The 23,118-nt window shown below is 37.5% G+C and overlaps 1 protein-coding gene across 2 annotated transcripts in view; it reads right to left on the bottom strand.

Annotated features, from left to right (window-relative positions):
• Positions 1-23,118, bottom strand: part of elfn1a (extracellular leucine-rich repeat and fibronectin type III domain containing 1a) — a 91,896-nt gene that overhangs the window by 5,789 nt on the left and 62,989 nt on the right. The gene's annotated exons all lie outside the window — the stretch shown is intronic.

Here is a 23,118-nt window from a genome sequence, read left to right as displayed (position 1 = left end):
AAAAAATTACTCTCAGAACATAAAGAAATGACAAACATATACAAAACGACAACAAAAATACACAAAATGACTCCAAAAGCACACAAAACAACAAGGAAAATACACAAAATGAATGAAAAAAAACCACAAAACAACAATAAACGCACACACAATGAGAACAAAATGTGTAAAATGACATCAAAACACACTCTTTAATTCCAGCATTATTGCTCATATTAGATATCATTAATGTAAATGCTGACATGAATGCTTATAATGTGGCCCTCAGATCAGACAATCACAGTTTTGTGGCCCACACTGTGATTAAAGTTGGCCATCACTGACCAAGGTGGATTCAAACCCTCGACTTTCAAAAAGTCTCACAACTAAAACCCAAATGCTAATGACGCGGCTATTTAACATGCAGGATTGTGAGCATTAAGATTGCAAGCATTCTTAAAATTCATTTAATTTAAATAAAAAACATCCAAAGCAGGTGAGGTAAAGGCCCTGCATGCTTTCAGGTAATGCATACAACAATTTGTTAAGTGATAAAATCTAGCTTTTGTTTTATAGTTACTTGGATTTTATCCAGGGCTCCATCTCTATCCTGTTCCATCACTAAAGCTGTTCCCCTTATGGCCTTCATTACATAGTTTAATTACCTATGGCTCACAGTACAGCCCCTGATGAGTACCTGCTGTACAGGTAGTCAGAGAGCATTCAGATGCTGCAATCATCATCATTCATTACAACTCATTTCGGAATATTTAACAAATTGATTCCAGCATTAGGGTGGGGGGGGGGGGGGGGGGGGGGGGGGGGGGGGGATGATGCCTGTGTGAAAAAAACAAGGCATAGGAAAGGTTGTGTCAGGATTACAGTTGCTGCCAGCTCATGCATTTAATTAAAAAGGCCATTATTATTATTATTAAATAATTAAATTCAATTTCGGTTTATTTCCATAATTAACCCCTGGGTATTTAACTGGCATCATTTTACATGAAGGGGGAGCGTCTTTAATTGTCAAAAATGTTTTAAGGAGGAAACATGAGTGGATCTGAATTAAACTCCACATTTTTTTCATTAAAGTACATTTGCATTTATTTGCTTTGATAATCAGCACTTTTAAACTACACTAAAAATGGTTAACAACGGTCTTAAAGTTTGCAAATTGTAAAAAAAAAAAAAAAATAGACATCTAAAATTCTTGTGTGTGTGTGAGTGCGTGAGGCGAATAGGAACAGTCCTGTGGCTACAACAGATTAGATGTGACAGTTTATGGCAGGGGGAATATTCTTCAAATTGTAACCCCACTTGCTACTGTGACTTTAAAAAAAACACACTCCTGCTGTTATTTGACCTTTGTGTGAGTAAATCACAGTACTTTTACACCACTACCACGTGCAGCTTTTACCATTATAATACAGACCTATCAGTGTTATTACAGTTATTTTTTTTGGCTAAGAGAATGTGTGTTAGCAGGAGACAAACACTAATCTGAAGCCAGCACAGAGGGAAGATCTCATGTCCTTTCTTCATCCTTTTGTTGTCGAGTAGCCCCTGACTGAGGTCAGATGTGCCTCCATTTTGAGATGGATTATGCTTTTTTGTCTTTCTAATTTATTGTTATGTTTGAGTGAAAATGGACATTGAAAGCTCACTTAGACATGATAATCATAGATATGTTTTTTTTTTTTTTTTTTTTTTTAAGCTTTCTTGGGGATCACCCTGGTTGGGTTGGCTTCAAGTGTGATACACTGAACACCAGCAATAAAAATGCTGTTTTCACCACTCAGGTACAACATTTAAGTCGGTACAGTCAGTAAGTAGCAACTGTTTTAAGTGGGAAAAGCTGCACATATCTTTATTGTTTGGTTTAAAAGCAATTTTAATGAATAAAGTATTTTTTCTTATTTTGCTTGAGGAATGATTACTGATACAACATCATTTTCGGGATGGTTGGGTTAACATAATAATGAGTATATGCAGAATAATTCTGAATGTTAATTCTACCGCAGAAAGTAGACAATCTCTGCACTTAGGTGTGTGTGTGTGTGTGTTGGGGGGGTTAATAAGTTGTAAAATATTGGCATATCGGATACCTCTGTTTTCCTAGAAAGTTACCTGATTTTAAAATCATTTAGCAATGTGAAAGTAAACCAAACCAACAGTAATTGTTATATTTAAGATGTGCCATTAAGGTGTGAATTTGTTTGCTAAGAAAAAACATGTTAAAAAAAAAAAAAGTCATATCGAGGATAAAAGAAAAGCTAACAAAATTAATGTGTTTCTATATTGTGTCCTTTTAATGTTTTTATATAAACAACAGCTTTTTGTCAGAAATGATGACATTTTATAACTAAAACAGCATAAACCACCACGCCCACATGAAGTCTTCCAAAATTGAAAAGCACAGTGCAGTAGGAGCACTGGGACCATGCATCACTCTCGCAGCAAACTGCACAACAAATTCTCTGTTCACACCATTTTGTTATCACAATAAGCCCTAAACCAAAGAAAAAATTCCCACAATGCACAATGACAGCATGCTGCATTTTGTATGGAAAAAAAAAACAAAACAAAAAAAAACAAGTGGAGTTAAACCGATTCACAACGGGAAATAACCGAATGCATGCACTCCATGTCATCAACTGCATGCCATCAGGGATTCCGACTCTGAATCATCACCAGTAAATAGGCAGCGCGCTGAAAACCGACACAGGAAGAATATTACTATAATCAGAGGCTTTGTGTATTTACATACATGTTTGGAAAAAAAAGCGTGTGTGTCTTATAATCCAGCTAATTTGTAACCTTTAGTGCGACAAATCATTTACAGTATATATTCACTGTGAAAAAGAGGGCTGGTATGTTATGAATGCATCACACAAAAAGCCGCCCTCCCTGCTTCGTGACTTATTGAGGAAAACATGTTTAAATTATCTTTGATATTGTTTGGTCACAAAAAGGATGGGCAGTTAACAAAAAAACCTCAAAATTACATGAAATACTACGTTTTCACACTGAAAAGAAACGCTATATTGGTGTTTTCACTGGTCAGCTATTCAAGTGCAGATAAAAAAAACATCCCTATAACAGAATGCCAAACGCTGCCTTTACAAAACATCGCTGATGACACGAGAGGAGCTTGGGGAGAAAAAGAAAACAATCTTGAATCCCTGGAGAGAAAATAGTTTCTCAATCAAATGTTGCATGAAATGAATATGAAAAATACACTCTGCGGTGTATCTGGCACGACAAGAGACCTCTTAAAGAAAAATGACATCTCGCTATTATTCTTCAATCTTTGACCTTTTGAGCAAATACCACTTGGCCCATAGTGAGCTCATCTGACCCGGCCTCCACTTGTTCACAGCGAGAGCCTTTCAGTCACTAAAAGGAAGTTTAAAAAAAATAAATAAATAAATAAAAGGAAGTTTAAGTAAAAACACAGAAAGTCTCTCATTTAAAATGCATTGAGTTCCTTTTGTTTGCCCACAGTGACTCATTCTGAGCCTCCAACTGTTTCACTTCCTCGCCACTCAAACTGTGCCCCAATCAGAGCCAATGCACAAACACAAGTGAACCAACAATGATAGGCCACATTGTAACGTTTGGATGATGATGCACACGTTTACAGTCAGGAATTTCCACAGTGTAATAAATTCACAATTTATGCCAAGCACAACAATGCCTGCAGTATTGAGTTGTATAGGATTAAACAAAGCAAGCAGCAACATTAAAATGAATTCTCAGAGGTTCCTTTTCAGGCACGGTACACCATGCTGTAAACTCCGGCCTTCAACTCAGCTCGAGGCGGTCAGCAGCCTCTGTTGCCTTGTGAGAACATACACATATTTGACATCATAGACCCACTTTCTGTAATGCCTGGAATTGGCATTGTCCAGTGATATCCCTGAGTGCAACAGAGTCTATTCCCCTATCAGACACAGGCAGCCATCCCCCCAGCCTCCTTTCCCTTTTATGCAGAGAAAAATGATGACTTTCCTATTCCTTTTTCCTTTCCCGGCAAATAGTTTTGTAGGAAAGGAAATGGGGTGCAAAAAATAATATTTTCAAAATTTGGAGTATATTTTCATTTGTTACAGAACACACATTCATAAGTGAAAGTAACAGATTAGAAATACTCGTGTTACTGTAATTGAGTTGCTTTTATGGGTACTTGTATATTTCGAAATCAGTAATTTTACTTAAGTAAGTTTTAAAAGAGGTAAAGATATTCGTTACATTTCTACACCCAACCGTTACTGAATTATTATTACTTTTTTTGTTTTAAAATGGTCAACGGACATTTTGAAAGCACAAAAAATGAAATGAACAGAAAACAATCAAACACACTTTCTCAGTTTTAGAGTTCATAAATGTAACTATACTTAGAGCCTGATCTTTTTTTTTTTTTAGTTTTGAATTGAATTGATTGGTGTTATTTTATTCAAAAAAGAATTGCACATTTTGACAAACCTTTTATTTTATACAGAGGCCTTTGTGGAAAATAAATGAAGATCCAATTGTGGTAGATTTGATTTCTTCTTTTTTAAGTTTAAACATGAGATGTTTATTGTATGCAAGGGAGCAGTGGCAAGATTTATTACCAAAAATAAACGTGGGGGGTAAAAGTAACTAGTAACCTTTATAATTTAATTGAGCTACTTTTTACTTGTACTTGAATATCTTGTGTACAACTTACTTGTACTTCGGGACTGCATGTCCGACACAATGTGCCGACAATCCATTTAGCGCATTTCCCTCTTCATGAATACATAAAGTAGGCGGATCACATAAGGGGCGCAAAAAATATGGGAGGAGGAAATGCAAATAAATTCATGCAGTGGGGGCAATACAATTCTTCAAACCTGGAACTGTTGGTTGTTTTAGCACCTGAAAAAAGTACGACTCACAAGCAGGTGCAAACACAGACGCAGAGATCAGCTGCAGTAAATGTTGACAAAACACGGCGGAGATGGAACAAAACCTTTTTAGTATAAGGGGCGACCGTGGCTCAGGTGGTAGTGGGTCGTCTTCTGATCGAGAGGTTGGGGGTTCGATCCCAGTACCTGACCATGTGTCGAAGTGTCCTTGGGCAAGACACTGAACCCTAAGTTGCTCCCAGTGGTCGACTAGCGCCTTGCATGGCAGTCCTGTCCCACTGGTGTGTGAATGTGAGAGTGATTGGGTGAATGAGCTGATATGTAAAGCGCTTTGGGACTGCTTCAGTGTGGGGATAAAGCGCTATATAAATCAAGTCCATTTACCATTTACCAAAATAATTTAAATAAAACAATTGTCAATATTAACAGCCACTGAATGAGAAAATGCAGAGGAAAGACAAGTGTGTGTGAGGGAGAGAAAAAGCTGGACACCCGAAGCAGCGCGTGTCGAGTCTCGTGTGGCTGCGCTGCAGATAGTCGATCTATGGAAGTCGCTCCGGACGCACCGCTCCAACGAGCTCCTGTTTTGATCGTAAAACTCTTGTGTCGCATTGATGTCAGGTCAGAATCAGCTGAGCTCAGACCTGCTGGATGATGCTCAGTAGATCATCTTCAAATGGTGCTGATCGACTGATTGACAGACTCTGTTGCTGCAATAACTCAGATCAATGGCATCAACAGAGCAATAGGACGGTTTCTGTCCAAATCTGCCTGTTTTTTAAGGACTGATAAAAGCAAAGTTACAGGACCTGATGGAACAGCCACATTAAATTAGGCATGAAAATATCTTAAGGTCCAATTGTGTTTGTGTGTGTACCCTGCCTAAAGACGGATTCCAAAATAGGTTTTTAAAAAATTCAATTACTTGGATAAAACTTGGACACCATGAAATGCAAACATAGAGGTCAGTCTTGCATAAAATGAGTTTTCCCTGATATTGAAACAACTGTATATGCCAGATTCTAACATAGTGAAGTTGTTGAGCTTGGCATTATACAAAAAAGGTTTTTTTTTGGGTTTGGGTGAAAGTGTTCAGCAGCAGCAGTTTTCTCTGTCCGTCTGGACTCTCTAAATGTGAAGGAGGAGAAGCTTCCACACTCAAACAGAGCCTCAGGAGTGCAGCTCTGCCACTCTGGGCAGCACTTCAAGGCAAGCATTGACACACGCTCAAAAAAACATCACAAGAAACAAAGAAATGTCAGAAAAAGTCGATGGTCAGGAAAGGCCCGTCGAAAGTGGTGGGGAAAAAAAGGACAAAAGTAATGAAATGGAGGCAGTTTTAATGGTTTCAATCATTTTAATAATCCAAATGGCTGAATTAAAATTTGAATAGACCTGCTTAATCACAGGTTTATAGATGGACAAATATAGATAATATGAGCATTGAAATAAAATGTGCTTTTAGTCTAATTTCTTTAGATTATTTTATTATATTCATCAAAAAGCACAAACACGAGTGGTCTATAGTGCAAACGGACCAACACATGTCAATAAATTAAAGCAATGTAATGTTCATGCGCCTGCACATCACTGTGGGGTCTTTGACAAACATGACACCACAACTCATCATCTCACATGCTGTCTGCATAAGTCTGAACAATATTAGCACAAATGTTAATAAAACAATGAAGACCATTCAAAATTTGAATTTTGTAATTGAAATTAATTTTGTGTAGTACTAATAACAATACAATTTCCATATCTCAAATAGAATAAATACTTTTCTTGATGAATTCATTTAGATTCATTCACAGAATAAAAGTTTTTTTTTTTAATATAAAAACCAACATTTCAAGCAACATAAATTAGTTAATTAATCTAAAAAATATTTTTTTCTCTTTTTGTTTACAACATATAATTGTTCGAACATTGTCCTATTACTTGGTCACACACGCAGAAGATTTCTGTTCATTCTCCATGTGTCTTTGTAAATTTAAGGATCTCTTCTGTGTCCAGATTTGGTTTTTCCTATTTCTCCTCTTTTCTTTCTTGCTTCTCCTTTGTCAAAGTGAAGGTGCCTGGATCCGTGAGGGGCTAGCTCATCCATACCAATGACTGCTCTTTATTTGATGTCATTGAAAGTGCATTCTCCTCTTGGTGGGAATGAAAAAAACAAGATGAGAATCTAATCGAGTTGGAATAGAACTACTCCTCCTGGGGAAGAAAAGCGTCGTGCTTATTGAGAGGCTGAATTTCTAGCTGAGAGAATATTAGATTGGAGCATTAATTACTTTTTTTTTTTTTTTTTTCACCTGGAACGATGTATTATTTCATCACGTGTAACCTATAGTGAGCTATGTCAATGCCTTTGTTTGCCTTCGACGCCGAATCATTTAATTATCATGTGCATTTGCATCTCTATAAAACTTGTCAGTGCAGGACTTTATTCTCATTCTGACCCCCTTTGTATGATAAAATGAACAGTAAGTAACAAAAGTGCTGATAAATGTGGTGATAAGGTGCCGTGACAGTGAATTCGGTGTTCTGAAGATTTACAAGGAGCAGTCTAGGAAACAAGCATTTTCCTTTCAAACTGTTTTATTCTGCTATAAAATAGGTTTAAATATCGTAAAACTTTACTGATGTTTCTCAAAAGTGTCACCACTGTGCAGAAGTGATTTTAGATTTTTTACTTTTACAGGTTTAAAGCTGCAAGAGACATTTTTTTTAAATCAAAGACAAAGCATTGCCCTCATGGATCAATAAATCGAAGAGCATTTCCTCAGAAAAAAAAAAAAAAAACAATATACATATATATATATATACAAATAGTTGAAATTGCCGCTCAAATTTTGTTTTCATCTCTGCTGTAAATACTGTCATTAATGTTTTCAGAAATGTTTTGAGCATTGCATTGTGGGATGTGGAGTCTTGCAAAGCGAGGTGATATCATGGGGAATAACGGGAACAAACTAGAACAATAAATAAGTGTTAAACAAATCACTGTCATGCAAGAAATCACTGTGGAGTATGGGCCCTTTTCTCTTGTCTGGACTTAAGCGCTTTTTTACACGCCGTATTCTCCGGTCCAGGCTCCTGACACGCCCACCATGCGTAAATCAACCAAAAGCGCTTAGGCTATGAATGAAGGCGGTCTGAAGCAAAGGAGGTGGACTGGGGCATGATGTAATTATTTTTGGGCTGTGTAGAAATCACGGAACATGGAGTTTTTCCAATGCTCGTAAATGTCATTGAAATCTGTGAAAATGATATAGAGCACTTTTAATTTGAAAAGCCTTCGTTGATAAACAATGTAACATGTTGATTTGATCATATTTCTGCAGTGTGAGGATCGGACACATTTTTCTGTCTGAGCCACAGTTAAAATCTTTCTTTTTCCCCTCATATTAACGTCAGATTAAGGTTTGTTTGTGTGGAAAGCCTGATTTTATTGATTTCTTACACTCCTGCATTCAGAAATGATCAGTGCGCATTAGTCGTCGTCATCATCATCATCATCATCATCATCTGTCATCAATGTTCCACTTGTTATTTAATCTGTAGTGAATGAAACTGTGGCTTCACATTTTACAGTGTTAGTTGAGCATCAGTCTGACATCTGTCAGAGTTTCATTGTAATGAGCTGCAGCAGCTGACGCGCGCACCACGGCACACAGCTGATTAGCTGATCAGCTCCACGAGACTGCTCTCACCGTCCTCCCAGGACAAGGAGTTGACGGTACGGGTAAATAATAAGTAAAATGTAACACATTTTGTCCCGTCTAGAACTAGTAAATATGAACATAGAAATGCTGATTGTCAATCCTGTGGCGTGCTTGTGCGACTCCCCCCACCCCCCCACCACCACCCCCATGACAGTGTCACTTTGGATAGATTCTTTCTGGGAGTCTATTCTGCAATATTATGAGTGGGTGTAGCTTAAATTGTAACAAAGACCAAACTTCTAGTGCAATATAAAGTTTCACCTTCTCGGGAACACTGCACTTATTCCAGGTTCAGAAGTGTGCAAGAGGAAAAGAACTTAAGCAGACGGAGAATACGCGTAAGGCAAAATTTGAATGGAAACGCCCACATTTCAGCGTCGCTCCACCCAGAGTGCATACCTGGGATGGAGGCGCGCAGCGACTGACTTAAGTACAGGGGGAGAATAGCGTGCTGCCAAAAACAGCGACGCGGCGCAGCTTTTTTTTACTTAAGCGCATGGGAGAATAGAGCCCTGTAAGAATGAAGTAAAAACACTTCCATGAATTTGTTTATGTGACTCAACATCCCACAAAGAAATGTTTTCGAAAAAGTCAATAAGAGAGTGTTTACAATGGATATGTAAGGGACAATTTCAACTGATCTTTGATGTACTGATCTATGAGACGTGCACTATGTCTTCATCGGATAAAAGTTTTAATCTCCAACAGCTTTAATTCATACTCGCACAGCACTGTTTAAGTTGTTGTTTTAACTTTTGCTTATTCACAAGAGGACAGGACTCCAGTGAACATGTTTCTGATTCATACTTCTAAGTGTACTTCTCCAGTTGTGGCTTTGATCAGCAATTCTGAGCCGTTTGATGTTTTGATGAGTTTTATGTAGAAAATCTCTCATTCAGTCAGGAGTCTGAGACTCTGTAGTTAAGAGGCAGGAAAAAAAAACAGGATTCCCACTTGCCAACATCTACACTTCGAGAAAAACACTTTAGTTTGCGCTTCAGTGTTTTCCCAGATCAAAGGAATGTTTAGATGACACGTGTGATGTAGTAGCCGAAGACCTACTGCACTAAAACATTTTTTTTGTTTCTTGTCCCTTGTATCTAAAGTATCTTTGGTAAAGTTAAATAAAAAAAAATGTTTTTTTTTTAACTTAATTCAATATTTTAAAGATTCAATAAAAACTGAGAAGATCCCAACCATGACATAGACTTTAGTCGACCTCCTGAGGCAGATGGATGTAAGTCACACTAAACATTACAACTTGTTTATGCCTAAGGTTCAACCCTATATGAGGATTTAGGGATCGGGAGCCCCTGCCTCCTTGTCCCTCCAGGTAAAGTAGATTTTTAGGGCCCGAGCACCAATACAATGGAACCCCTTTGTAATGCACTTATTATTTTTCTTATATAGGACGTGATCGCATTTTTGAGGGCTTCAACATGTTCAAATTATCATGAAAATTTGAACGCATATCAGGACTGGGGAAAACTTAGATATTTTGAGGGAATTGCACATGTGAATGGCAAAATGACTCAATAGCGCCACCTTGAAAATTGACCTTTAGTGGAGTTAATTCGATTAGTTTCACGCACAGCTACGGAATTTGATACACATATGTATCACGATAAGACAAACAAAAATGCCATATCAACTCTTTACCCAAAATGCAACAGGAAGCCGCCATGTTAAATGAACTGTGAGAATTTTGTTCATTTTCAAGATATGTTTTACCTTCAAGGTAACTCGAAAACACCTAAAATTTGGCCAATATATACGTACAACAGGGCTCTGTGATTAATGGTTAACAAAATCTTTTACAAAAGTCTAAGGGCGTCGCCCTGGAGGCATCCTGAACTTTGATGTTTTGCCATGAAATTTCAAGTGCTGCTTAACTAACTTTAGCGTGCTTCAATCTGCGTCAAACTTTACATTTTTGATCAGAGTCCTGCCCTGATTACATACATATGCTACTATCCAATCACAGCCATAGCGCCACCTCCAGGCAACAGGAAACGACTGCTCATTATCAAGAGCTATGGCCGCATACAGTGTACTTCTACAGACTTGTGTTATTAAAAGTCATAAAAATCCTCTACAAAAGTCTAAGGGCGTGGCCCTGGTAGCGTCTTGAACTTTTTATATATATTTTTTAACTGTTTTTTTAATGTAATTGCTCCAAGCTGCCGCTAGAGGGCTAGCAAAAGGAGAGAACAGTAATTCAATAACACGCCCACGACAACAGTAACATGAGAAGCCACCAAAACCTCACCAACCATCATACTCAGCCAATAACAAAATTTGATTGTTATAGCTGGGTTTCAACCCACAGAGGACAGTCACTCTTACATTTTTACGACAAAATAAGCCAAATTGAAATTCTTTGATCCCCAAATACATTACATACATAGCTCTATGAATAATAAAAAGTATCCATGGCTATACAGTATATGTCCCGAAAAGGTATGAAGTGTTGTGTGTGTTTTATGTGCATCAGACTGTAGTTTATCATATTTCATTCTCCAGAGACTGGTTTTGAAACAAAAACATTTGTCCGTGCTTCATGTTCCCCTTTTTAACTTTGAGCCCCTCCAAAGGTCTCTGCATGGCCCTGCTTGTACATGTATTCTTCTTTAACGGTGTGCATTGATTTTAATCCCCACATTGCTGTATGCAGGCCAGAGGTCATTTGTACTAAACCAACTACAGTAAATAAAACAGCAGATGAAAATCAAAAGACGAACAGACATTGAAATCACTAAACTTTCATAAATGTTAATTTATGGAACTGGAAATGACACAATTCAAACTTGCTATTAAACCCAAACATGACCTCTTGCTGTTTTTGCTATGAGAGATACAAAATGTTACAGCAGAATTCACATGTATGGAACGATCTTCTAACTGCATTCTATAGTTTGTGATTTTCCTATAGCATATCATGGGACCAATTAATCAGAAAAGGCCATATTTTTTTTTAAAAGGCCAAACATATTTGTGTCTTGACAATGTTGCTGGTGAGCTGGTAACTTGTAGAGGGTGTATGCATCTGAGCTGAGCTTTTAGTATTATATTAGGTGATATTTATTACTCGTACAGTTAGAAAAAAAATAAAAAATACAGCTAAAGTTTACATTAATAATCATCCGCATTAATCTGGCATTTAGGTTTATCATTATTAGCAGAGAATACCACATAACTCTAATCTTAGGCCTCCTAATTAGTGCAACTTCTTGATTATTCCTTTGAATTAGCATTGGGATAACAAGCGTTCCCATAGTGTTGGTTGATACCAATTGATGGTGCTAATTAGCTCATCTTTTAGGGATAATTAAATGCTTGAGTTAAAACCTTGAGCTGCTACAGAAACACACACACACGCATCCAGAAGTACACCCAACCTCTCGTTCTTTTTCAAAACGTACATTCAGCTTATTTTCCGCTTGGTATTCCTTGCAGGTGTCATACTTTGTAAAAGTTTAAATGACTTACAGCCCTGCCATCTCCTGTATATTCCCAATAACTCACTCTGTTGTTCTTAGGTATATGAAGAGTCCTTAAGTGGGTCCATGACCTAGTCTGATTCAAGCTTAGACAAGAGAAAAAAATAAAAAATAATCCCATTATGCACTGAAAGCTCTACTTTGGGTGACTCCTTTTATAAAAATGATAAGACAGAGCAAATGGTGTAGACTCACCTCACTGATAGAAACAGACCCAACTGTAATACGCTGCTGAGCCAAAAGTGCTAAAAGAGTTAAATAAACAGTCTCCTTCTCTTTCATAGCTGTATCTTGGCATTAGTCTTTCGTTGCAGAGAGAATTTATAATAAACCCATAACACTAGCTCTGCGGGGTGCAGAGCGACTGAATAGCTTTTAAGTAACTGGACTATAGAAGGCATTCATCAAAGGGACAGGCGCAAAGTACATTTAATTTCATTTTGTGCGTATGAGAGTGATATACAACTTAAAATAACACCTGAAGGTTTAAATGCAATTTTCCAGGCCATCAACTGACCATCAACTCTCCATGTTATTTTACCCTCCATGCCGAGAGCGTCCACCAGCAGTCTCTAACTGCTGAGTCATGACATATCAGACTAAACTGGGGGCTTCTGCTCAGTCCCTAAGCATGACAGAAAATGTGACACCTCGTGAAATTAAACACACCCGCGGGTGTTAACTCCTTTACAGCCTTTATATCAGATAGCTAAAGTTCACTCAAGCTGGCACAAAATCTGATAAGACCAGAGTCCTTATCTTTGCAGTGCTAAACCAAGGTTTCTCCACCAATTAACCTTCAGAACCAAACTGCAGATAATTCAATTACACCAGACCAAGCACTGCGTTTGTGACTGACAGCTCGCCGCTGCCTTTCTGACTGACACACCGTGAACAGCAACAGCCATTTCAAGTGCAGGATGTTTATGTGTTTCAGGCCAGAAACACCAGCTGACACGTTAAAGGAGGAGGACATTATTACTCAGAGATTAGCACTGGAAGGACAACGCAAGTTTAACTGGATTATTCTGTCACGGGGAGTTAGCTTGGTTTCAAATCTCACTTAATTTAAACAGGTTTCTGCTCAAAAGAGCTTCTTAACAACAAACTCTAATTCACTTAACGGGTCTCTGAGGTGGACGGTATGCTTGGTCAATGATCCCTCACGGGTGGTGCATGATCACATTGTGATCAGTGACATGACAATAAGTGTTTCTCAAATGGGGTACGCAATGGCACTGCAGGGGTACTTGAAAGAGAGACAGAGTGGAAAATTAACAAATAAAGTGTCAGTCTTTGTCCCATCCACGGCATGATATGACGGGAAATGATAAAAATGATAGAAATAAAGACATTTCAGAATAATTAAAACAGATTTTTGAAATTTTGTAATTATTATTCTTTTTTTTTATTATCATAAGACACAATCTTAAACAACTGTATTTCTATACTTTCACTTTGTGAATCTAGTTCAACTAAAATTCAGTAAGAAAACATTAAAAACGAATTTGAGGAAAAACGCGCCAGAAATTCTTGATATCAAAATGGGGTCACGATGCAAAAAAGCTTGGGAACCACAACGCCAAATATTGTTTCTTTCCACTTATTTACAAAATTGAGATTGGCAGTATTTAAAATGTGTGTTATCCCACGTTGATTCCATCATTGTGCTGTATAGGTGTTTTTGTATCATTTTCTAAGAACAAAGGGAATACTTGGATTCAGAAATAAGACAAAGGTGTTTAAAGTTGTTGGTATTTCAAACCTTCCTAAACTTGCTGTGTGAGCTCAAATAGCTACTACAGTGGAGAAGCTGACAGATGTTTAGCAGCAATGTGCAACTTCTGCGTGAAAGGATGTAAGGAAAAAGGTTCTGTTATAAATATGTGAATGATTAAAGGGGGACACAGGAGTGGCAAATAGAAACAAACACATTGGCTGAAAGGGGTGCTGGAGGAAAAAAGCTGACTGTGGTTAATAAAGAAATACATTGTTTGTGAAGGAGCAGAGGATACAATGTGCACTTATTAAAGAAGCGAGAGTTTCTGTGGTCGCCCACTCACAGCCACGTGTCATTTTGAACATGTTCACTCCTGTTGGTTTGGAGAATGCACAAAATAGATCATTAGAGATACTCATCATCCGTACACCCTGTTCACACGATGGTATAATTTGCATTTTTATCAAAAGTGTCAACCTTTTACTTTTATCTATTACAATCATTCACTCCCACACACAGCAAACTGTAGTTTAGGGCCTCCCATGTGTCTTTTGGTAACATTCAAGCAATAGCGTCCTTGTCACAGCCATAACTATGCCCTCACAGCTCACTGCACACCTCCTGTCTGGCAGCTGTTCTATAAAATACATCATTCCTCATCTAAAGAAACAATGCAAACACTACAATGATGTTTCCATCACTAAACAACCTTTGTCTACATTCAAACGTCTGTTTTCCTTATTGCTTTTAAAAAGATGTTTAGTCGATAAACATCACATGTTGTGTTGTGACCTCCCCAGGGAGCGGAGATTAATGAATTATCATTCTACAAAAGAGTTTAAAGGTCCCACCGCAAGGTGTATTAAAAGGGGACAGATACTCCCAATGTGATTGATCACTTTACCACTGGAAGCCCTTCATCTTTACCCCCTCGGCCTGTTTAAATGGCAGCCTTCAGTAGGTGACAGAATGTATGGACACTGAGGGGTTGATTCACTAAAATCTGAAATAAAGGGTGGTAAACCAGGTGCATCCCTAAATCCTTTGCTGGCGCTGTTTCCTAACCTGCTGTAGGTAATTCACTAACATTGCAGCACTAATAGGTGCGCGTATAGACGTGGTTGAGACCGCCCTATTTAAATGAACATTTTGCTCGTTCAACATGGGGAGGTGAGTGCACAGAAGCACAAAATGAGATTTGAAGAAGTTCAATCGGAGGCTGGTGGACTTCTCTGTCTGCTGCACAAACATTTAATAATGTAGAAAACAAAATAAACAAAGATTTTTTTTAATTTATTTTGTGTTTAATTTTTTAAAACCTAATGATATATTTCCCCTTAATTTAATGTGGCTGTTCCATCAGGTCCTGTAACTTTGCTTTTATCAGTCCATAAAAACAGGCAGATTTGGACAGAAACCGTCTTATTGATCTGTTGATGCCATTGATCTGAGTTAATGCAACAACAGAGTTGCTGGAGAGAAAGACACAGGAGCTCATTTGAGCGGTGCGTCCGGAGCAACATCCATGGATCTCCGCACACAGCGACTCTCTGCACCGCTGCGGACACACACAACAAACTCCACTCGGGTGTCCAGCTTTTTCTCTCTCTCACACACACACTTGTCTTTACTCTGCATTTTCTTATTCAGTGGCTGTTAATATTAACAATTTTTTTTTTTTTTTTTATTATTTTCTTATACTAGAAAGGTTAACTGGAGTCTTTTTTTCCATCTCCGCTGTGTTTTGTGTCAACGTTTACTGCAGCTGATCTCTGCGTGTGTGTTTGCACCTGCTTGTCAGTCGTCCTCTTTTCCGGTGCAAAAACAATCATCACAAACAGTTCCAGGTTTTAATGAATTGTATTGCGCCCATTGCATTCATTTATTTGCATTTCCTCCTCCCATTTTTTTTGCGCCCCTTATGAGATCCGCCTACCTTATATATTCATCAGAGAAAAACGCGCTAAATGGATTGTGGGCGTATTGTGATACGCAGAAGACGCGCAGTCCTTATTCCATGGGGATTGTACTCCTTATTAGCGTGTGGAGTGGCGTTTGCGAACATTTTAATTCACCGAAACTTTTAGTGAACGCTCGGAATTTTGGAAAGTAATATTGTCAAAGTAAACCTAAAGCAAAAATACTTGTGTAACAAACTAAACAAGAGCATTCAGAGAGTGCAAACCTCTGCCAAGCGCCAAATATTCACTTTGCCCGATATTCACACATATCTGGATCAATGATCCTGATCATGGTACCATGATTATTCACACTTTAAAGGCTCGGAAGAAATGTCTATCCTCATTAATAACAATACAGTAGGTCCAAATGTATTGGCATTCCCATTTTTTCGAAAGACAATGAAACGCCCAATACAAATACGATCTGGATGAAACTCTGAGGGGTAATTGAGGAACGGACCCAACATAATTCATACCAGCATAATCATAATTCAAATTTCATAAAGATTGGCCAATTACGCCAATAACGAGAGATAAAGATTTTTGAAACTGCTCCAGAATCAGAATATTGATTCAGGACCCTCCCAAATATAATGGAATTTTCCATTGTGTAAGGGCTGTTTTTGTTACAATTTCATCAAAATCCATTTAGTACTTTTGATGTGCAAATAAATAAATATTGGTGATAATATCTTGGCGGACGTAATAAAAAGTGTGAAGTTAAAGGACAAGGGTTGTTGTCAATTTAAAACTGGGATATTAGGCACTAAAAGAGGTGCACAATATGTAGGTAGATTTGTAGGGTAAGTAAATAAAATTGTTCATAACATGAGTAAAACATTTACAAAATAAAATTATTGCTATCACCTTATCTCCAAAAGTCCTACTCTTAATTAAAGGTATAATTTCCTTTGTTATAAACATGGCGACAATAACAAAGTGTCCACTCTATAACCACAGCAAGCTTGTGTTTGTTTTGTAAATTGATCTAAGCTATTTTATTATGATATTATATTATACATATCTGCAGGCTATCAGTGTTTGGCCTCTATCCCCAGGGCTTTTATTGTGACAGGCTGATGCACACGTGACTTGCTTTTTCTTCATATGTAAATCATCTGTTCATTATTCCTGATGTTGCACCCATAATAAGGTAACAGCCCCAAAAACAAGCAAAAGTGACGCGTGTTAAACAGAACTGCTTTGAAAATTAAGCCTACCGCTTATCATTGTAAGGTTTTCCCATCATAACAAAGATGCATTTTTTCTTTGTGTGGTTCTTATTGTATTAATAAAACAAACACATCCTAGTATTAGGCATTTTGCCAGTACAGAGTTAATCACTTTTCATCCCCTCTTGTTTGAAGGTGAATAAATAAAATAAATACTGCTGCTGGCTACTGACGGATCATACAGTAACTGCACACAAATAGAAACACATGAGGTTGTTCATTAAAACTATTCAAAACTAAGGTAGCATTTGCAACCTTGAAATTGGTGTAACTTATAAGCCCAAAGCCTGTTTTATTTGAGAGTAATTGCTTTTTTCCGATATAGTTTTTAACTCACCACACAAAGGGCATAAAAAGGCTCATTACAGTTACAATCTTAACTGGTTTCTGCTAAATTGGACAGATTTTCCCATGATCAAGTCCTTCCACCTGGTGAGGGCTTATAATCAGGAAGCAGCACGTGAAGCTGGGAAAAACCATCTCTGCTCCCCGGACCATCAGCACTGGATCTCCTCAGGGCTGTGTTCTTTCTCCTCTGCTCTTCTCCCTGTACACCAACAGCTGCACCTCCTCTCACCAGTCGGTCAAACTCCTGAAGTTTGCAGACGACACGACCATCATCGGTCTCATCGCTGATGGAGACGAGTCCGACTACAGGTGGGAGACAGACCGGCTGGTGTCCTGGTGCAGCCAGAACAACCTGGAGCTCAATGCTTTAAAGACAGTGGAGATGATAGCAGACTTCAGGAAGAACCCAGCCCCCCTCACCCCCCTCACCCTGGGAGACTCTACAGTGAGCTCTGTAGAGTACTTCTGCTTCCTGGGGACCATCATCACTCAGGACCTCAAGTGGGAGCTGAACATCAGCTCCCTTATCAAAAAAGCTCAGCAGAGGATGTACTTTTTGCGGCAGCTGAAGAAGTTCAGTCTGCCAACAAAGATGATGGTGAACTTCTACAGCTCCATCATCCAGTCCATCCTCTGCTCCTCCATCACCATCTGGTACGCTGCAGCTACGGCCAAGGACAAGGCCAGACTGCAGCGTATCATCCACTCTGCAGAGAAGGTCATCGGCTGCAATCTGCCCTCCCTCCAGGACCTGTACGCCTCCAGGATTTTGAGGCGTGCAGGAAAGATTGTGGCCGACCCCTCCCACCCCGGTCATAAACTGTTTCAATCTCTCCCTTCTGGTAGGAGGTTTCGGTCCATCAGGACCAGAACCTCCAGACACAAAAACAGCTTCTTTCCCTCTGCCACCATCCACATGAACACACCCCAAGTCACCCACTGAACCCCCCCCCCCCCCCCCCACCCGATCACCACCTCCACCAGCTTGATACCTGCTGCACTGTATATATATATTTATATTTATATTTATCCTATTTATCCTTTATTCTCTATCTATCCTTTATTTATCCCTCATCCTTTATATTTATCATTATTATTATTATTATTGTTGCTGGGTTGTGCTTTGTTGTTCTGTTTTTATTTCTTTTATTTCTTTTTGTTGCTTGTTTTGTGCACCAACCACCAAGTCAAATTCCTTGTACTGTCCTCAAAACTGTACATGGCAAATAAAACATTTCTGATTCTGATTCTGATTCTGATTAAAAATCCCACAAAAAGCAAAGTTGATTCAGCAGGACACAGATGAGTTTGTGCCTCTTCCATCCTTTAAGCGAGCGCTGCAGGCTGGCAGAAAGATTTATAGCTGTTTGTTCTTATTTGTCAGCACAAATCAAATCTCTGGGTCCGTCTTATACTCATATGTTACTATCACTGATATTTAATGTTTTGATGTTATAATTTGAGGTTTGACTATCAATCATTAAAGCTAATTCCAGCTAAAACTTCTGAAACTGTCATTAAGGGGTGGTGCAGTCTTCCTCGTGACATCTTTTCAACTACACAATAGATAAACATATTGAGACTACACATATATATATATATATACAGAAACAGTCATTGATTATTTAATTGTTATTTAAATGTGTGCCAAAATATTGTACAGATACGGTAAACACAGTCATATATGTATGCATGGTTTCTACCAGCAAAGAACAAACAAGCAAAACCAAAAGAAAATAGAGAAATGAAATTCAAAAAAGTAAGAGAGTTATGAATTCCACTTATAAACATTGTCCGTACAAAATAACAATACATATCTAACTTTTTCAATACCGATGTCAAACGCTATTACATTTTTTGGCAAATACCGGCAAATAATATATATACAAAATTTACAAATATATCGTTAATCTCACCCATCTCTAGTAAAAACTTCTCATATATATATACTGTATATATATATATATATTTTAAATAAATAAATACATTTGAATTTAGGCAGTTTATAAATATTAAAAGTATGAATTACACAGTACTTTTTATAATAGGGGTGTGACATTATCTCAATACTTTTTTTTTCGCACGATCGATTATCGATTTATTTATTTTTTTTTAGTGTTTTGTTTTTTCTCAAAACCTTTTCTGCTTTTTCACTAAAATGTGCAGGTACGTCTTCACTGTTTGTTGAAGGAACCAATATATTGTTTACTGGAATATTGCACTATACTGGTGTCACTGGGAAGAAAAACCCTATTTTTCGTTTACAGAAATCACTATTGGAGGGACTTATTCGTTTACATTGGTATGTTGACACTTATTTACACAAATGTTGCACTAAAATAGTGTCACTGTTCATAGGACACTTTTTCAATTTATTGTCTTTCAGAGATATAAAATAAAAATTGTATTTTTTCACTTAATCTATTTTTTTTCTTATGTCATAGATTATTGTAGATTGACTTCTAACCAATATATAGATAATCGCAGTATCGTCATATCGTGAGACAATTGTCATCGTGAACTTTGTATCGCGTATCGTATCGTATCGTGAGGTACCCAGAGGTTCCCACCCCTATTTTATAAGGTTAAATGCAACACAATGTGCGTTAAGTGTTTTATATCCGATACCACACCCCACTCACACACATATATTAAAACACAAAGCACATCATGGTTTGTTACAAAATAAAAGCATTTAAAGGGAACACCATTAAAAGGGAGACGACTGCATCAGGAAGTGGACATCGCCTTCAGAAGCCCAGCCTCATACCAACCAACTGATAATCCCCTACAACTGTATGTTCTTGTCTTTTCTACTATTTTTTGTTGTTTAAATATTTATGGGATGGTTTAAAAGCTATGGGTATACTGTATAATCTGTCTAAATTAATGAAAGCCTGCAAAGGGGGGAAAAAACATGGAGTGAAGGACACTTGTGAGTAAAAGCAGATGGTCAGAGATCCTTCTTTGGAGGGGAGTGACCTCACGATTTTAATCTTATTCCGCAGGCGATAAACTAAAGCCTCAATTATCTTTTCTTTTTCTGACTTCTCGTTGTCTTAGTTTACCCGACGGGGGTGCAATAATCTTGCTGTTTGGTTTGTGTTTTATTTTTGTTTTCATATTAATTTGTATCGGTGACATTGGCGAGAAATCCAGACTGAACCCTGTTCAAACAGCGAGTGCGCAATGAAAAGCTGGCATCCGTCTGTCAAGACTACGCCGGTGATATTTAAATTCTAATCATTTCCAATTGCGTTTGTCATCTATGAATCAAAGCCTCGTGGCCACTGAACATTGTCATTAATTATGAGATCAAAGCAGTGTAATGTGAGGAAATGACATTTAATGATGTTATGCTGACTCACTTCACGGTGCAGATTTAGAAATAGCATGTCTCCGTTCATAAATTCATTTTCTCACAAGAAAGTTCCTGGGTTGTTTGAACAGGTTTTGTGTAACTTTAGATGTAGGAGTGAGACAGAAAGGGAAAGCACTTCCGCAGACATAAATCTTCCTGTCGTAATGTTTTACTCCTGAGTTGGATGGATTGCATTCTCAGTTTCCATCTCCTGTTAGTCTGCTTCTCCTGTCACTGCCAATAAAGAACTTCTGAATATTATTAAGTGAGCAACTTTTTGGCGGATATGCTTTGTGTTAGTAAACATTTGCAAAAACTAAAACAGAATCAGAATGGATTCAGTCATGAAAGATTTTAGAGGAAGCTATTAATGGGAAAAACCCATAACCCAAAGCTTTACACACATTTCACTTCCAAAAGGGTTGCAGAAAAGATTTTTAGAGTGTAACAATATGGCACTGCCTAAAGGATGAAATAAAACCAAGCACCAACATAAACCAAAAAGCTTTTTAAGACATATATTATTAGTAAGTAGAACAAAGGAGAGCAACAATTTTACCTCGGACAACAATAATATATAATATGTATATAATGGTAAAATATATTAATACTTAATAAACATAATTAAAAAAAAAGGTTTTTATTCATTTATATATTACCACACTAAATTGAATTAATGAAATTTGTGTCATAGATATGAAATAGCATAATATGAATATTATGTACATGTCATGTACAGTACATTCAAGTGTATGTATGTATATACAGTATGTGTGTACGTATGTTTGATGTGCATGTATAAACTGTATAAATATTGAATGTATATTGTAAAAATAGTAGTGTGTGTGTGTGTTGCCTCCCTCCTGCAGACCTTGCTTGTGTTGCTGGATACAGAGTTCACCACACAATCACGGCAGCCATTTTCAGGTTTAATAGGCCAACGTGTTATCAATGCATCAAGCAAATGACGAGGAAGGGTTGAATTGCTTTGATGAGGAAAGAGTCCAATAATTGCCAACTTTATGGATGTTTTTTAATCACTTTATGTGACCAATTCAGGACTCCCTTGGGATTCATGCCCTTCCCAGAGTAATCCATGATGCTCTTTACGGTAATCCATTCAAATAACTCTTCTCTAGTGCCATCAATTAGGAATCCAGGTTGATGGAGCAGCTGGCACAGTGTGGCTTGATAGAGCTCCAGCTTCCGTAAACCTCCACAAAAGAACAATGTTTAGAATAACCTTTGAGTTTATTAAAATAAGCAGAATATCAAATTCTACTACATTAACTGATGTATGGAATAAGTATGAATGCATTTCCAATATTATATGCATGACTTTACTATTTATAATGTGAGTGGGTTGCAGTTGTGACAGTTTGCAACAGTGGGGCCTCAAGCCAATACTAAGATGTTGATCATTAATGAAATAAATAATAAAAAAAAACACTAATTGATTTTTTTTCTTTCATACTAAAATTTGTAGCAAATACTGATATATATATATATATATATATATATATATTTTTTTTTATTTTTATTTTTTTTTTCCAAGTAACATAATACCCCAAAATAACCAATTGTTAGTGCACAAAACAAATAAATAAAAAGATACCATACACAATAATGTACAAAGCCTATTAAAATGAGTTTCTGCACATGAATCACCCTTTAATTAGATTCTTTCAGGGTATTGGACTTGCTATTGAATATATTGGTTTGAACTCTGAACATTTAGGTAACTTGAACATAACTGAGTCATTCGTTAATGTATTAGCCAGCACATTTTATCACCAATACTCCTCTAAAAAATGGACTGTAAATGAAGCAATTATAACATCAATAGACTGCATTAGCTGTCATTTTGAACAACTTGAATAAATTCTGAATATACGGGTGAAATGAAGTCTTTTAATGTTGCTCTCTTATTTTGTAGTTGAGGCTGCACTCTATGCTACTTGTCACCCACTCTTCATTACATGTTGCAATTCTCAGCATCCACCTACAGCTGTAATTACTGTGGATAAAGGCCAGGAGGAAATTGTCGTATTTAGAAAACCTCCATGGTTCCTGTTGAGCCACATGACATACGCCTTGATGAAGCCAAAGGGCACCCACCCCCCACCCCTCCTGATCTGAGTTACACGACACACCAGTGAAGTAAACCTATGAGTCGGGTATGAAGAAAGGTTATGCAGGTTATGAAAGTTATACTGCAAGAAAATGAGTCAGTAATGAGTCACATAGTCCCTGTCGTTTTGTGAAAGGCCACTCAATTAGCATCAAGTGGGAAGCTCTCACATCTGCACACATTAAAACTTGTTTTATGTCACTAAAAGTACGGTACATCAAAATCATCTGAGGAAAAAAAACATTTTTTTTCAGGAAAATCATCATAAA

This window comes from Gouania willdenowi, chromosome 8, assembly GCF_900634775.1.
Source record: "Gouania willdenowi chromosome 8, fGouWil2.1, whole genome shotgun sequence".
In the NCBI taxonomy this organism is placed as follows: domain Eukaryota; kingdom Metazoa; phylum Chordata; class Actinopteri; order Blenniiformes; family Gobiesocidae; genus Gouania; species Gouania willdenowi.
This window is presented reverse-complemented; position numbering and strand designations above follow the sequence as displayed.